Source organism: Sceloporus occidentalis, unplaced genomic scaffold (assembly GCF_023333645.1).
Source record: "Sceloporus occidentalis isolate IW3139 unplaced genomic scaffold, rSceOcc1.0.p SCAF_2, whole genome shotgun sequence".
In the NCBI taxonomy this organism is placed as follows: domain Eukaryota; kingdom Metazoa; phylum Chordata; class Lepidosauria; order Squamata; family Phrynosomatidae; genus Sceloporus; species Sceloporus occidentalis.
Genome location: NW_028316982.1, coordinates 240,510,742 through 240,528,194, shown reverse-complemented (window position 1 = coordinate 240,528,194; position 17,453 = coordinate 240,510,742). Strand labels below are relative to the sequence as shown.

General features: G+C 39.6%; 1 protein-coding gene across 2 annotated transcripts in view; it reads right to left on the bottom strand.

Moving 5' to 3' along the window:
• The window catches only part of DCLK1 (doublecortin like kinase 1), a 287,750-nt gene that overhangs the window by 60,519 nt on the left and 209,778 nt on the right, over positions 1–17,453 (bottom strand). The gene's annotated exons all lie outside the window — the stretch shown is intronic.

Sequence of the window (17,453 nt, the reverse complement as noted above, 5' to 3'; positions counted from 1 at the left end):
ATGATAGCACACTAGATGAGATGAGTACACAAGATATTCAGTACATTCTTATCAATATCTTGCTGCATAGGTATTAATTTCAACAAATGCAAAAAAAAAAGCCCAAATATATACAGCAGAAACATTTAAACATGCACACATACATTTTGTGTGCATGCCATATGTGTGCACACAGTATAAAAGGCAGTCTTAAAGTACATAATTCTGGATGCAAAAGGAATCGTTCTCCCCCCCCCCCCCCCCATGCAATCCTGTACACAGGTTTGTAACCACACAGAGATAAAATGACATGAAGCAGGTGTAGAATTCAGGGACACAGCCCTGGTAGTCTGGAATATCAGTATGCAAAGGGCTCTTGTAGGACCTTTGAAACTAAATCAGCAAAGAAGTTGTAGCTTTCTTAGCCAATGTCTATGAAAGTTACAACTTCTTTCGCTCAGTCTCAAAAGTGCTACAAGACTGCTTTGCATAATAAAGCAGGCATGCGGTGAATTTTACTGAAATTTCAGTTGCAACAGTTGAGAAAAATTATATCGTAGAACACAGAAATAGTTTCAGCTCATTGCATACATTTCAGACTAGAGCTTTGACAAATTACTTTTGACTACAACTTAATTCTGAGACCCTTTGTTCAGACTTACTTTTCTCTGTGTAGTACAACAGTTGGAATCTTGCAGCCCTCCATGTGTTGTTCCACTGCAGCTCCCAGCAGCTGTAGCCAGCATAACCAATAAGAAATGCTGGGAACTGCAGTTCATCAATATCTGGAGGGCCATTTGATTCTCATCCTTAATGCAGTCAGATATCTGCTTGAATTACTGTGGAGAAATTTGGTATGTTTAATATCTGAACCATACAGCAGAAACTATAAATACTGGGCATTTATTCTTTTCTCATATGATGCTTGTTCAACAAGTGCTGAGGATTTCTAAAAATTAAAAGCTTATGTTGTTTCTCTTTGGACATCGTGATAAATAAAGGCATACCATGATGTCCAAATGTAGCCACTGTTTATACAGTATATATTACCCACAAAGCATGTTTTATTAAAAGTTGAGTATCCCTTATTCAGAAATGTGCAATACTCCAAAATCCAAAATTGTCCACATGGGTAGCTAAGAAAGTGACATCTTTGCTTTCTGATGGTTCAGTGTACACAAACTTTGTTTCAAACATAAATATGTTTTTAAAAAATATTGTGTATAAAATTACCTTCAGGTTATATTTATAAGGTGAACTTTGTGTTTAGATTTGGGTCCAACCTCCAAGGTATCTTATTATGTGTATGCAAATATTCCAAAAATAAAATAAAAATCCAAAATCTCAAACATTTCTGGTCTCAGGCATTTCAGATAAAGGATATCCTACCTGTACTGTTTCTCCAAATTTATAGGCCACATCATGCCACTATAATGGAACAAAGTAAGTTCAATTCTTTTGCCAATTAATTTTTGATATATAATTTTTGACACAACAGTGCAGAGCCTAAACTCATTAATTTACTATTCAGTGATATAAACTGTAATTTAATTAAAGTGAGAACACTGCTTTGGTAGATAAGCACTGGTAGTCAAGTAATATTTTGAATTCATTTATTCCAAATTATATTGAAACAAATGTTTCTATACAGTTGTCTGTAATTTTGGAAGTGACATTTTATAACAGTGGTGAAGATTCAGAGTACTATAGGCAAAGAAACATCTTGTGAAATCTTGTGAAAGCACTTGTTTATTGAGGTATGAAAGAGACTCTCTTGACATGGCTCATATTTCCCTCATAGCTCTTGTTTTCTTATTTATCTAGACATGCATTTATTTATTTATTTTATATTCCATATTTCTCCCAGTCTGGGATCACTAACTGCATAAAGGAAAATATTTTGCTTACATTTGAAATACTCCTTCTATATATGGAAATGCTCATTGGAACTTAACTCATGTAACTTCCAATGGAAAATGACAGTTTTTTTTTGGGGGGGGGGGTTTCAAATATTTTAAAAAATAATAATAATAAGGGTTTTATACTGTGATATGAGAAATTCCTATTAATTATATATTTAAAAAAACAAATTGAGGGAATCAATGAAGTATCAATTTACAGAAGCAGTTGAGAATTTTCATCTTAAGAAAAGTGACCCCCCCCCTTCAATAAAATGGTCACTAATTCCAACAACTGAAGAACTTTCATCTTGGAAGTAGATGGTATTTTTCCATGAAGAGACTGATTAGTAACAATACGTGAATTTGATGAAATGGTATGACGTAGCAGAATAGCAGTAAAATTTTGGGTTAAATAAATATGGAAATGTTTAGTTTTACAATGTTAGCCTTTGTGAATCAAAACAAACTCTTTTCTAAATAGGCAATAGAGATTAAATTTAACAATTCTTTGCCTTCTGAAATAAAGGAGTACATGTACTGGACCAAAAAAATGAGTACAGAAGAGTTTGGGGAGGTGCAAAAGTAAGTGAACTATTGGATGTATCAACTCAGTTGAAGGGAATAATCAGAATCAGGTGTTTTTACTTGGACAGGATGGTGGGGGGAGTTGAGTTTGAGAAACTCCATCCTACAAACGATTGTGGGTTTCATCTTCACCACATGGTTGTGTGGAAATATGTTGTGATCAAATGACATCCCTTTTGGAAAGCAGTTATTGCTGCTCATCAGTCCAAAATTTGTAACACATTTGGGACTCTACTGATCCATTGACAGATATAGTTTACAAATAGACAGGTTTCACAAACACAGTCACTCTGTCCAGGATTGATCCTCCTACCTCTTTGTACTTTATTCTAGAATAATGGGGTTAGAACATGACCTCATAACATTTTTCATTGGAATTACCATCCTAATAGTCTTTTTCTTGCCACTTATATCTGTTAGATTTCAGACTGAAAATTCGCTTAGTTACCCATTAAGTAACAATTTCTAAAATATACCTTTTCCTAATAAGAAATGCAAAGTTATGCATTTTAAATTTAATGACAATATGAATCTTATGTATAGTCTTATAGCATAATGCAAATTTCAAAGTACATTACTTTAAGTTTACAAAACATGCCCAAGGTTCCTTTAAAAATCATTTCTATTTCCATGTTCTAGGACTAACCTGACAAACAATAAACCTGGTGTATGACATTCCATTTGTCTGTTTTAAGTGTAATAACATATCATTTAAAAATACAGTACCTCAATGTATAGATTTTTTTCTGAAAAGAAAAGCCTCTTATCAAAAAATCGTAAATAAGCAACTCTAAGACCCAGTATTGTAGAGGTATGAAGAAAGGACTGGCCTAAACAACTCATAGAAAGTATCTAATATCAGTGTATCACCCCATCACCCATAAACTCACTCATAGAGTAACATAGTATAAGAAGACATATAATAATTTATATTATGGTCACTATTTTCTACTTGTTTTTTTTCTTAAAAGAGAGCACAAATTAAAATTTCTAATTTTTTTTAAATGAAAGGGTAGCAGCATGGCATTTAAAAGCCATTTAGGAATATTTGCAACTTTTCTTATGTTTCCAAGTGATCTGTAATGTGATGCAGGCTATGATCGGTACTGAAAATTAGTAATACAACTGTTAATTGTCAATACAATTGTCAAAACAGTTGTATTAGAAATAAATTCATTGTTTAAAATGCTACACCTATATATTGTGGTTTACACCCAGCTTAACAAATACTGAATAAAAATTAAGCAAGCATTTATTAAGACCATAATAGTTTTCAGCAAGAACACCAATTTACCAAACAAGACAGCAGAACACAAATTTTTAGTACACACGTTGTCATAAAGTGATTGAGCTACCTAAGGGCTGAGCCAGTGGAGATTTCTCCTATACAAGCTCTTTTAAAAACTACATTCACTTCAGTGTAGCTTACACAGAAAACATGTCCACCAGATCATTCGTCTATGGAGGGTTTTTTTTAAAGTAACAACTTTAAAATCTATACATCTATATAGAATGTTGCTCTAAAATAAGTTGTGCATATTCATTATACAAAGGTCACAATGAGAAGGAAAATGACAACCCAGAAACAGCTTACAAAATCAAATATTTAAATCAACATGGAGGTTTAAAGTTTCAGTAAGGTAATTGGAGAAGAAAACCAAAATCATTTTTGTTGTGTCTGAGCCTTTAAAAACCCTGTTCCCACATATATAGTCAGAGAAAAAAACAAGCACAGAAAAAATATCCTTGCAGTTCATTACTTAATGTCATTTATATATCCTATAAGTTTTTAAATCATGCTTATTCTTCTTTCAAAACTAAGTTGCTGTTGGCCATTTGTATTTTAGAAAGAAAGAACTAGAAAGCTTCCAATAATCAACCAAAAGAAGCAAAGAACGGTAGCCTGTGTCTGTGCTGGCTATTCATTTTTCTAAACAGGTTTATGGTCTACTAGTTGCTTTCCCAGCAAATTTGCAAATATCCTTTTTTCCAATGAAGATTTTTGATTGTTGTTGTTAGCAAGAGTAATAATATGGGCTTGTATTGAGTGCTAGCGTAAGTGGAAAGGATGTTGATGGAGCATGCCTCAGCTGATCTCCACTGAAACTTTTGTCCTGTGTCCCACATCAGAGGTCTAAGCATTCCCCAATCCTCCAGAGAGGCTTTTAAGGAAGTTCAGCCATACTGGCATGTCCTTTGCACAAATCTCTGAACTTTACTGCATTGTCCCTGCAACAGGCCTGTAGCGTTCCAAAATGGAATGTTCCTTGGATGCTTGGCAGCGGAGAACGGATTTTACCGCACAATGGGAACGCTGCTGCCGCTGCTGAACATCCCCATCCCATTCGAGATGTGTCCCAGAGGGGGCGATTTTTGGGAATGCTTGAGAAGTGTTCCCGGAAATTGCCCCCTGGGGAACACATCCGGAACGGGATGGGGATGATTGGTGGCGGCGGCAACGTTCCCACTGTGTGGTAAAATTTGTTCCCTGCCGCAGAGTGTCCCCAGAACATTCCATTTTGGAATGTTACAGGCCTTTGTCCTGCTCCCATTAATCATGGATATAACCCATAGGGTGCACTTAGGAAAACAATAGCACCTTTTTGCATTATATTTTTGTGTCAAAAGGCATGAACAATTTACTATTGTAGTTTCTTTAAGAATCCCCTAATCTAGTCTTTCCCAACCTGGAGACTGCCAGATGTGTTGGACTTCATCTCCCATCATCCACAGCCAGCATGGGTCATCATCACACTGGCTGTAGACTATGGAGATCATTAGGTTGAGGAAAGCTGCCTTTACCTAAAGCTCTTCATAGAAATCAAACAGTACTAACAAATTATCACCAGTACAGTTAATATAAATGAACAAATGCCGGTGTTTTAATATCAAAATAGGAAAAACACTTTTTGTGCAATTTGCTAATATTATTTAGCAACTAACTACATTCTTAAGAAATGTCAAACTTTCACACAATCACAAACCATTAAGCACTGTTCCATTTTCTGTTTTTACACAGAGTCTCCTACTGAATCCAAATCATCCGAAGAGAGTGGGCGATACAGGTCCTGTAAGATGAAGTGCAGTATAGATTTGTTTACTGTGTTTTGTTTCCTCACTACAACTTAATTCTAATTTTTTAAAATCACTTCCCTCTGGGAAGACCCATATCCATCTAGCTAACTAGTGATTTAAAGTTTCTCTTCTCAAATGTACACAGCTGTGCTTTGTCAAATATTTATCATATTACTATAATATTATTCTTGCCATTTTACTCTTATTCTGACATGTTACCCCTTGATGATTTTAATGTCTACCTTGTTAAAACCTCTTTAAAATATTTCAGTATCCTGAGAATATGTCATAATGAAACCTTTACATTTCTATTGTTCATTCCTTCTTACTTTATATAAGGGAGGGAAGGGCATTGATAGAATGACAGCATGGTGGGAAAATGTAGTTTCTGTGCTCTTACCAGTGGTAGCCAAGCAACCAGTTCATATCAGCAGAGAAAAAGAGAGCATGTGCATTACTGACTCTGTGCGTGTGTTAAGACTATGCACCTCCATTCGTTTTGTACTCCTACTGCTAGCTTCCTCTCACTGATCAAATAATTTACAAATGGCAAAAGTGTGGGAGTATAATGGGTGGCCTCATTCAATCTATACAGCACAACACATGTCTCAGAGATATACAGTACAGAAAAAAAAATAAAGAGAGGATGTTCAAGAGGAAGAAAAAAGGAGAGCGACAGCAGCATTATTTCAAGGTGAATTATAAGGAGGTGTTTGTTTAGAAGGGATGGAGATAACACAGTGCTAATGTGACTTGTCATGCCTCCCCTACAACAAAGTAATCCATCTGTTTCCTGTAACTGCCAGTGACATAATGCATGGAAGAATCAACTGCAGTTTCCCCCAAACTGTGTCTCTCCACATGTTTTGGCCTACGGCCATGATCATCCCTAACTACTAACCATGGTGGTTGAAGGTCATGGGGCCTGTAGTCCAAAAACAACTGCAGTATTATATTTCTACTGTATAATACTATATCAATATTGTTATCTCTTGTGTTGAATTCCCCCACCACCACCACCAAGTGAAGCATGGGGATATGATATTTGCCCCCTATTCCTGTCACCAAGTGAGCTTGTGATGAAGACCTGCTTTTGATTGTTGCAGTCTCACTTGCTGGTGGGAGGGAGGTGTCAACATCCTCCACCTGCACCCTAGTCAGCAACAAAACGGACCTCCTTTTCCTAACGTGGCTGATGCCTGGTGAAGTAGGGTTGAGGAGGGAGTTACAATCATGGCAATGGTACTACAAATGTGACTATGTAGGAATCATGAACATAGATCAGTTACAGATGTGTCACTCCAGGTTTTGACTATGATAATAAATTCCAGACCCTGTTTCCAATCATGGTTGGCCAGTTTTCCTCCAGGGAGCCCATAACACACATGGAATTATGACAATTAGCAACAACAATGAAATTAAAGAAAACTGATTCTGACTTTTAATTGATAACAATATTTGTTTTTATTTTTTTAAAACAACAACCACCACCAACAACAACTTTAAAGCATAAAAAGAACTCATTAGGTTATCAATATTATGAAAGGAAACACCAGTACTTATCTGGGTTATTTCTTCTGATCCTTTCTTACATTTTCTAGGCTGCACCAGCCTTCTAATTTTAGATCTTAAAATCTAGGGTCAAGAAAATTCTAACATAAGGATTTAAAAAGTTAATAAGAAGAGGAGGATGGTGGATGGAAGTGACTCTCTCTAAGACCAGGGGAGTTAAAAGGCTGAATCATATGTATGCAAGCATATCTCTGTTTAACAAAGGTTTCAAGCAGATGGGCCAGAGGCCACTCCTGCCCCAATTGCTGTGGGACCACAGTGACCGCACTTGCCTGGCCTGATTTGGGCCTTTGCTGCAGTCTTGAACTAGCTGCCAAAACGGAGTGGTTTTTTTTTCCTGCTCCTTTTTGGCCCGGCTTGTCTAGGTTGGGATGGCTGAGGTGCAGCTTCTGGCTGCATTTGGGATATGTAGCATTTAAATGCCACACCACTAATGTGGCTCAATGGTGGCATTTTTGGCCCATCGGTTTGAGGCCAAAGTCTCTGAAAAAGAAGCTCCTTATTACAAAGTTTTTTTATGTTTGGCCAGCCCCCTTTTCTTCCTTGTCAGCTATGAAGCTGGAAGGGTTTGTTTTAAAGCAGTATTGGCATTGGCAGGATGATGGAGGGCTGAATAAACATAAACCTTCCCCTTCTCTGTGTGGCTTATCAAACTGAGAATACAATGTAATATTTAAAATACAACAGACACAGACTTTTGCAAAAATTTCTTTTTGCCAGCAGTGAAATAGTCCGTGCCATACAAATTGTGGGGCTTCAGAACAATTGGAGGCATATGTGCATATTATGGCAGCAGGGAGTAGGGTTAGGAAAAGGTCTAAATCCACTGCTGGACTTTCAGACTATACAATCACATCTCTCTGATTCTACTTTAACTACCATGGTTCTATCCTAGGGAATCCTAGGATTTGCAGTTTAGGTAAGATTATTTAGTAAGATAGTATAGAGCTCTAGTTCTTCACCAGACCACAGATCTCAGTATGCCAAAGGATGCAGTCATGGTAGGTAAAGTTGAATCACAGTACTATATAGCCGGGCCACCACATTTGTAGGTTTAACCTTTACAGATTTGATTATTCAGATTATTTGTTGCCACCTCCATTTGCAAATAGGGATTGCAAATGTTGCTAGACTGATAGTGTTAACATGTGGGAAGGCTTGTTAAATTCCTATTAAAAATGTGTAGGGCAGCAGACGAAGTGGTGGAAAGCCCTGCCAGCCACCTGCTTCTGCCTAATGAAGTAACCCTACTGCCTTGAAGGCATCCATGATGGACTGAATCTGAGTGGACTTTTTGTGTGTTTTAGAGATTGTTTGGGGGGCTTGTATTTTTTTGCAGTTTTCCCAGTTTCACAGCAGTCATGTGCTCCTAATTCCAGACTGTAATTGTGTGTGAAAGGGCCCCAGATGAACACTGGAGCAAAATTTGCTGTCATTCCTCACTAAAGCTTATTTAGATTGATTGTTCCTGGGATCATCAAATGCTAGAGAAGACAATAACTGAACCTTTCTCTTAGGAATCTCTGAGTATTTCCTCAGAATTTGTTTCCTGCTTGGCTGAGGACATGGGACTTCATGAGTCCCACATTCAGTCTTCCTTCTTCTAGACTGATATTTACTCAAACCCACCTTGCTCCCTACCAGTAATTGCTCTTCAAAGCAGTACTACATTTCTCTTGTCATTGTCACATGTTAGAAACCTCAGGTTTACTTCAGAAAGTGGTGAGTGCTCAGAACAGCACAGTTGATAGCCATATACTTCCCGACATTTAAAGCTCTTCAACTTCTGCAACAGAAACTAATGTGAGAGACAACTTATAAGGAAGATGCTGTGTTTATTTACACAACAATATAAATGAACTTAACATTTTATGTAACTAAGCTTTAAAGTAGAATGTAAAGGATAATGATAATAAGGCAGCATAACAGTAATGGCAACGCATTGCTTTCTACTCAGGACCTTCTTAGATATGTACATCTGAGCTAAACATAAGACAAAAGAAACTTTCTGAAGCCAGAGCTTAGTAAAGCTACTTTAGGTACTATAATTCCCATAATACCCCAGGGTAGTTAAAAACCATTCTGGCTGGAGTTATGGACCAAAAAATCGCTTTACCAAGCACCATTTGAAGCTGGCTAAAGACACTAACCCCCTGTACACACCAGCCTTAAAGGCTGGGTTGGGGGTGGACTCGGGGCATAGCGTCTACAGGACTCATGCCCCAGCTCCACCCCCAGGGCAGTGTGACATGATGCACTGCACTGCACACAACATCATGGCACTCCTCTGATGCTGTGTCTGCATGATACAGCACAGAAAGAATGCCATAAAGCCAAGCCGTTGTGGCTATTGCATCCTTTCTGCTTTTTGTGGCTTCTTTTTGTGCCCTGGAAGGCCAGATTGGGGCCACAGTGTGCAGTTGCTGCAACCCCGATCCGGCAAAAATGGAAGCACCTGCAGGCTGCCCTTTAGGGGTGGTCTGCACAGCCTCTAATTCTCTAAACAAGTTCAATGCACCACTGAAGAGTAGGTGCTTACATTACTCTCATGATGTCAGAGTAGCTGAAATGCTTCCCCTTTCTTTGCCTTTGATCAGGAATTGTGGGAACTGCAGACAAACAAAATCTAAACAGCTAAATGCTCTCCATCTCTGTATTACAGTTCATATAGCAGCTTACAATCCAAACTTTGACAAAATATGGGCACTGTACAAAGAAGGAAGAAAGATTTTTTAAAAAATGAAAAAATTATGTTAAGCTCAGTTCATAGAATCATAGAGTTGGAAGAGGCCACCAGGGCCATCCAGATTAACCTCCTGCCATGCAGGAACTCTCAATCAAATCATACCCTACAGATGTCCATCCAGCTTCTGGAGGGAAACTCCACCACACTCCAAGGAAGTGTGTTCCACTGTTGAACAGCCCTTACTGTCAGGAAGTTCCTCCTAATGTTGAGGTGGAATATCTTTTCCAGTAGCTTGCATCCATTGATCCATGTTATAGTCTCTGGAGCAGCAGAAAACAAGCTTGCTCCCTCCTCAGTATGACATCCCTTCAAATATTTAAATGGCTATCATATCACCTCTTAACATCCCCAGCTCCCTAAGTCGTTCCTCATAGGACATGGTTTCCAGACCCTTCACCATTTTAGTCGCCCTCCTTGAATGTACTTAGGTTTAGTTGCAGCAGGTAATGAGAACTAAGGGCTTATGACAAAGGTTTATTGGGAAATCTGGGTTTTGAAGAGTGATAGAAAGTGAAAGGGAGAGGCCATGTCAGAAAGTTGAAGAGAGAGGCAAGAGTGGGAAATGGTATGGGGGTAAAATCCAGCTCTATGGAGTTCCTGATCAGGCTCACTGGGCTTCACTAGATATTTAATACCCTTTCACATGATGCTATGGTTTGGTAGCTTCCTAGCTTTTGTGAAGTGTTTGCTTTGGTGTTCTAAAACTCCAAAATACTTTTGAACAGCCAGCAACTAAACCTTGGCTGCTGGCAGTTAACTGCTTCTGTCCTTAAACATGGCCCTGGAAAGCTTGGCCTTGGTCTCTGGGTTGACATTCTCCATCCTTGCCATAGGCATTCCTGGAAAAGAGTTTCTCTTTGTGATCTTCACACTCTGAGAATTTTCTCAGCTATACCTTAAAGTCAACTTGACAACAGTGACAACATCTTGACAAAATGTAGCCTGTGATTAACATTATTATATTTTTCTTTCTCCTGTATAGTTTTTGACACCATTGCCTAATGAAGAAGGCAGTGGAGCTTCAAAAGCACGTAACATGTATTTTGGTTTTTTTTGGTAGGCCCAAAAAAGGTATCACCGTTTTGTGGATTCTGGATGTTATTGGGAAAGGATAGCTTGACAATAGAAACAACCTCACTCAGCCTCTTCAAGCAGTCCCATTCATTGTGTATAAGAGCAGGTGCATGCAAAGGGTACAAAAAGTCAGCTGTAGCCATTGCTGCTTTTATAATGCCCCCCAACTCCTGCTTTTTCCACTGAAACATCAATCTTTGTCTATGCAGACTGTAGCCTGTGTATACAACTACAGCAGAAAAGTGGGTGGAAACTCACCATGTGCGAACTGCCCCAATATGCTGTAGGGAGTGGAGATAACAGTACCTGAGGGGTAGCCTACTAATTCCTCCTTTTCTGTTCATAATGCCTCAATCAACTTCTCTTCTTTAATTTTACAATGACAACACCTTTGGCCTTCTCTAAAGGCATCACTATAACAGTTATAGAAAAATACTGAAGAAGCAGACACAAAAGAGAACACTGTGCTAGTTATGCATTCAACCTATAATGATGAAAATGTTCAAATGTTCACTTATAAAAATAACTAGAGTTTAGGAGGTTACACTGAAGTCAGTTTGTGACTGAAATGCACAATCTCTAATCCCAGATATTCAATTTGTAAGACTACAGCTTCACCCAGAAAACTGGCTAACATGAAAACATGTTTTTTTGAGGCTGGTTAGCAGTTTCTCATTGCTAGCCAGTTTGGGAATTTAGACTTAATTATTGATTGAATTTGCAAGACTTGGAGGCTGAACAGACCTCCCCTAATAGGCGGCTCTGTGCTGCACCTGGAAGCACTGGGTTGGGGACATAGTAACTGCACACCATGCCCCCAACCTGGCAGTTCCACAGTACAAAAAGAAGCTGCAAAAAGCAGCTCCTTTTTGTGCTGCGGAAAGGGCGCACTAGGTGCCGACGCAGCTCTTACACCGCTCTTTGCCACAGCGAGTATAAACACTGCGTCAAAGAAGCAGAGTGATGCCTCCCGTTGTGCGGAGGGTTGTGTAGCATCACACCGGCATGGGGGCGGAGTCGGGACACGACGTTGCCACACCCCCACTCTGCCCCAATGCCGGTGTTTATCGCCAGTCTGTTTAGGCCCTTGGTTTTGGCTTTGAAAGGGTCATAATGAGACTAACTATTAAGGACCATTTCCCTCTAAAACTGTTATCCATGAGAACTGGCATGCCTGCTAAAAAGCTAAATGATTCTGGGCTTGAGGCCCTCAGACTAGTTAACTGAAACCATTCTGTTGATACGAGGTAAAAAAATTAGGTTTGCTCCTTGCTTATGGCTTCACAACTTTCCTTGCCTTTGAGGATACCATACTTAGCAAATACCATAGCAAATCTTACTATGCTCTGTTTCTATGGTCTTGGATCTTGTGAGGTCAGCTTGGTATGTATAGTTAACTTTGATATACCTTTATCATTTTTGTCTGATGTATCATATTTACCTGTGATTTTAGAATTATTTTTAAACAGGAGGTTTTTTTTTATTCTTTGTTTTTTTGTTTTGTTTTTAAAATGGGTTTTAGCCATTTGTTTACTGTTATAATATTTTTTTTAAAAAAAATATCTATTGTACATTGCCTCAAGGGCCCTGGTAGACTGAGAGACAATAATCAAATGCTTCAAATAAATAAATAAATAAATGTTGCCCAAACTATATTTGGATTTTCCCATCCCTTGTAAATAAACCTGTCTTTTTAATTAGGTGATTAATGCATCTTATTTGGGGAACTGTCTAACATCAAGTCCAGTCCTGGCTACTGTATAAAGACTAAGGATCTAGACCAAAGCTAGAAATCATGCAGCTGTACAGGTGTTGTGGGACTGCAACTCCCAGCACTCTTCACCATTGGCTATGATGCAATGGCTGATGAGACTTGCAATCCAACAATATCTAGAGGGCCACATTATTCTTTCTCCAGATCAAGGCCAAAAGGTTCTACCTTAGGCTTGGTTCTTAGAATCTTAGAAGTCCAGTGTAGGATGAACTGTGAGTTAAATTGAGTAGATGTCTGGTGTATTTATTACCTTGCAGAGTCAATTTATGCTGAAACCAGGAGAAAGGAGTCAGCAGGTTTAGGTTGTCTGAGCTGATGTTCTGGTATTCCTGACATGCCAGTCCTGCTGGGTTGTTACAGATGCACTGCTAAACTATGGTTAGGGTTATGTGAATCAACTCTCCCCTCTTCCTCTGATGCAGCAAAATGTAGGGGATTAGAATCTTTCATTTATTGTTTTAATTGCAATTGAATATTATCTTGAGACTTGGGCAAACTTTGATAAGACTTAATGTGTTTTAAGAAGAAGGTTCAGTTCCAAAGCATGGTTTCTATAGTTGGCTTTTTACTCATATGCTTCCTTCCCCAAATCTACTGTCCACTCCCATCAATTCCAGACAGAATAGTCCAAAGTTCAAGAATGATGGGCTTTAGTGCAAAGCATTTGAAGGGTTCCAGGTTATGGAAAATTACCCTAAGCCACAGTTAATATTAACCACACTGTTGAGATTGACACATAATACCAAACAATAAGTAATTTCATGCAAATCTACAGTGCTATATAAAGCATAATAATAATAATAATAATAATAATAATAATAATAATAATGGAGGGCTGGAGGATCCTGAGGCTGACACTCGTAACATTAAAATCAAGCTTCCACATCATATCCATCAACAGACTTCTCGGTGACAATAAATGTTTAAAACCACAACAGAAAGGATAAACTAGTGATCTTGTGGTCTCTTTATGCTAGCCTTTCAGGTTCTGAACCTACTGAAAGTTTTTATCTTCTCTCTTTTACAAATTGTTCTGTTCCTATTTCATATTTGACCATTTTCTTAGGACAATACCATACTGCACTCATAGCACTATTATTCCACTTTTACTGCTAAAGCTGCCTCCTATGGCATTCTGGAGTTTGTAGTTTAGTGGGGCCTAAGAGCACTTCTCACTTCTTGGAGTGTGAAGGGAAAGAATAAGAAGGTCCTGATTGTGGTTTGCAGTAAACCACAAGCAGGAGATTTTTCAGTAACCTCTGCACAGAGGTGTAATATTTTAACTGGCAAAAAAGACACTAACTTTCTTGGATTTATCTTATTCTTGAACTCTGGTCCCTTCTGGTTCCAGTATTTTATTTTATTTTTTGAGTGTGTGTGTGTGTGTGTGTGTGTGTAAGTAATCATTGGATAAGATATTCTTGGTTGGTCATCTTACTCATGTGGGCATTATCTGTTGCTCCTTGTGACATTTACTTGCTTCTCCCAGAGGCAGAAGAACAAGGTAAGTGCTACTGTTGTTCTTCCTTTCTTCTTGTACTTCACTCTGAGAGTTGATAGGTGAACGATTTGCAAACACAAGGAGCAAGAGCAGGACCAAGGACAGGAAACAGCCCCTCTACTGGAGAACAGGCCTTGACAGATACACAGTGGTGCTAATCTTGGTGTTGGATCTGGTGAAGTTTCTGTACAGAAATTCTCATAGCAACTTGGATTCACATGTATACCATTCTCCTATAACTGATAGGTAAGCTAAGCAATTTATTCATTTATTTCACATCACTGACTAGTTGTTCATTCAGACACTGAATCAAAACCACTTCTGAAGCTTCAGCAAGATAACTATATCACAGCATGCCTTGGATTAGTTCAGCCAAAAGATGGATCTAAATTAGTTCAGTCAAATGATGGACTAAACCATATTAGTAAACAGAAATAAAAGACATGATTGTGCTGCATTAAGGATGACTTTATCGGAAAATATAGAGTTCAGAAGTAATGCAGATGTCTCTTCAAATGCATTACTTGTATGTGTCTCACATATAAAACTGTTGAGATAGGTACCTATAACAATTAGTAGGACCAATGTTATACTAATGTTGTTGATAACATTACAACAGCTAGTACCATTGTTCTGAATTTATGACAGGCTTATGCATATTGTATTGTTGCTTCCTCCCCCCCCCCCCCAAATAATAATACAAAGGAGACCACACAGATACTTCTCTGGTCTAATATAATGTACTGATGTCTTTATAGTTAATTCTTCCCCCACAGTGCTGAGCCAGTCTTATGTGACATTTATTGCACCTAGCTTTGAAAAAAGACCCCCCTCCTTTTGTATCTTAGAATACATGAGATGGGATTTAGAAAATTATATCCAATATTCTTAGTTAATTTAACATGTAAGAAATGGTACAAAGGGCACTGGAAGTCTAAAATTTATTTCCAGCAGTGAAATATTTTTCAATAAAATATTTAAACATATACTGTCATTTAAGGAAAAATAACTTTAGAGAAATATATTTTAAGAATGCCAAAAAAGTGGAACTTTTCTGGTTGTTGTTGAGTTTATAGAACAGCTTCCTTACAACAATAAGCCCTTTTGAATGGAATTTTCACTGGGTTGTCCAGTGAAACCATGGGGCGAAACAAACTGCCCCTTTGTGCCAGCTTTCGGGTGGCTTCAGAGCACAGTGTTTTGATGCTGCATGCTCTGAAGCTGCTGAAAGCTGGAGTCATGCCACCTGCCCACTCCACACGTGGACTGGCTTCATGGTGCACTGGTGGCACAGTGTTTAAATGCTGCAGGAGCACTGTAAATCCATGACAGCATGGGAAAACCAGACTTTTTGCCAGCTCAAAGGGGTGTGGCAATTTGCTATTTCTTTTTGGGCCGGCAAAAAACAGGACTGGGGCCACAGCTCCCTGTAAAACAGTCAATCCTTCATTATCTGGAAAATATCCTTAAGGAACTGTTGTGTATATCCAGTTGGGTGTCTCCCAGACTGAACTCTGTTTAGACAGATCACCTGTGGGTGGGACTACACTAGCCAGAATATTCCAAAAGCAGCTCAGAGTATTCTAGCCCTGAACCAGCAAATTCCCCTCTTACCTGTGCATTCTGGAGTGACACCAGGTGGTTGTCTATACATGTGTCCTGCTGTGCCACTTGCTGCTGGTGGTGGCTCAAGTCATTCCCTCTGAGATCAAAAATGAGTGGCTGGGCACCTCCTTATGACCTCAGAGGAGCAACTGGCACTGGCAGCCATGGCAGCAGATGGCACAGTGGGACACTGTGTAAACAGCCACCTGGTGTCACTCCAGAGCAAATGGTGAGTTTTTAAAAATTGCTTGAATGCAGGGATAGTCTGGATTAAATGTGGAACTGCCCTTCCCACCTGAAGACAGTCCACAACCAAATTGAGTCTTTGACTCTGTGTCTGGACAAGGCAACATGAGGGCAGTGGAATCATTAGGGGGGTGCAGGGAGTATGGGCTGCATTGGGTGACACCCCAAAAGGGTGTGTGTGTGACACCTGGTAGGGGTCTACTCCTGCTGCAGACAGTATGGTGCTGACGTTGGTGCCCATTGCTTCTTCTTTGCTGCCTTGTCTGTCTCACTGAAGAGGAAGCCAAGGTAGCAGAAGAGAAGACAGGGAGAGCGTGCCCCTCCTAACTTCACCTCTGTGTGGCTCGCTTCTTATGAGGAAACTGCACAGAGGTGAAGGAGGGGTAAGTGGCCCTCTTGGCTTTGCCTCTCTGTGGCTCCCTCCTCATAAGGAAACCACACAGAGGTGAGGGAGGGGCAAGCCCAGTTCTCCTGGCTTCACCTTCATGAAGCTCCCTCCTCACAAGGAAACCACGTAGAGACAAAGGAGGGGTGAGCACAGCCCTACTGGCTTCATCTTCATGAGGCGGTCTTTTGAGGAGGGGTCTGTGCAGAGACAAACAGACGGGGTGAGGCTGGCCCTCCTGGTTTCGCCTCTGTGCAGCTCCCTCTTCATAAGGAAGCCACACGCAGGCAAAGGGGGCATGCCTCCCTCCCCTCTCCTCCCTCACTTACCCAGCTGCCCCCACCCACTGGGTGACACCAATCCCATAGACTCTGCTGTATGAAGGCATGGGGAAATCAGTTCATTTGGCCCTTCTACACATGTAATGAGAAGCCAGCAAATTTAGAGCACAATCCTAACTCATAAACATGGCTGAAAGCCAGGTGATCCAATACTAGGCCAGCTGAAATTGTGTTGAATCCAACAGTTGAATTCTCCTAGCCTAGGGATGTTGGGAATTATTTAGGACTACTTTGGGCCCGGCCTAACTTTTTACCAATGCAATTGTTGCATCCCTGGACTAGGAGACATTTGGAACTGGCATAATCTAGTTCCTCTTTTGCTCTAACCTCTCTCTCTCTCTCTCTCTCTTTTTGCCCTTCTGCCTGCTTATCTCAGCCAGCAGACCAGTTGTGGCAGCATATTCCTCTGTTGGCTGCTCTCTGAGATCAGATAGAAGAAGGTGGTTAGGCTCACTTAACGGTTGTTCAACTGGCAGAAGCCTATTTTAGCCGGCAGAAGAGAATTTTGTCTATTCTTTTCCCTTCTCCTCAGATTCAGAATATCTTCTATTGTTAGGATTGCACTGCCCATGAGTATGTTACATAAAAATACTTTTTCCCCAGCATACCAGGGTTCTATGGCTGAGCCACTAGGGTTCCTGGGATGTAAACAGAATATAATTTCTTCAA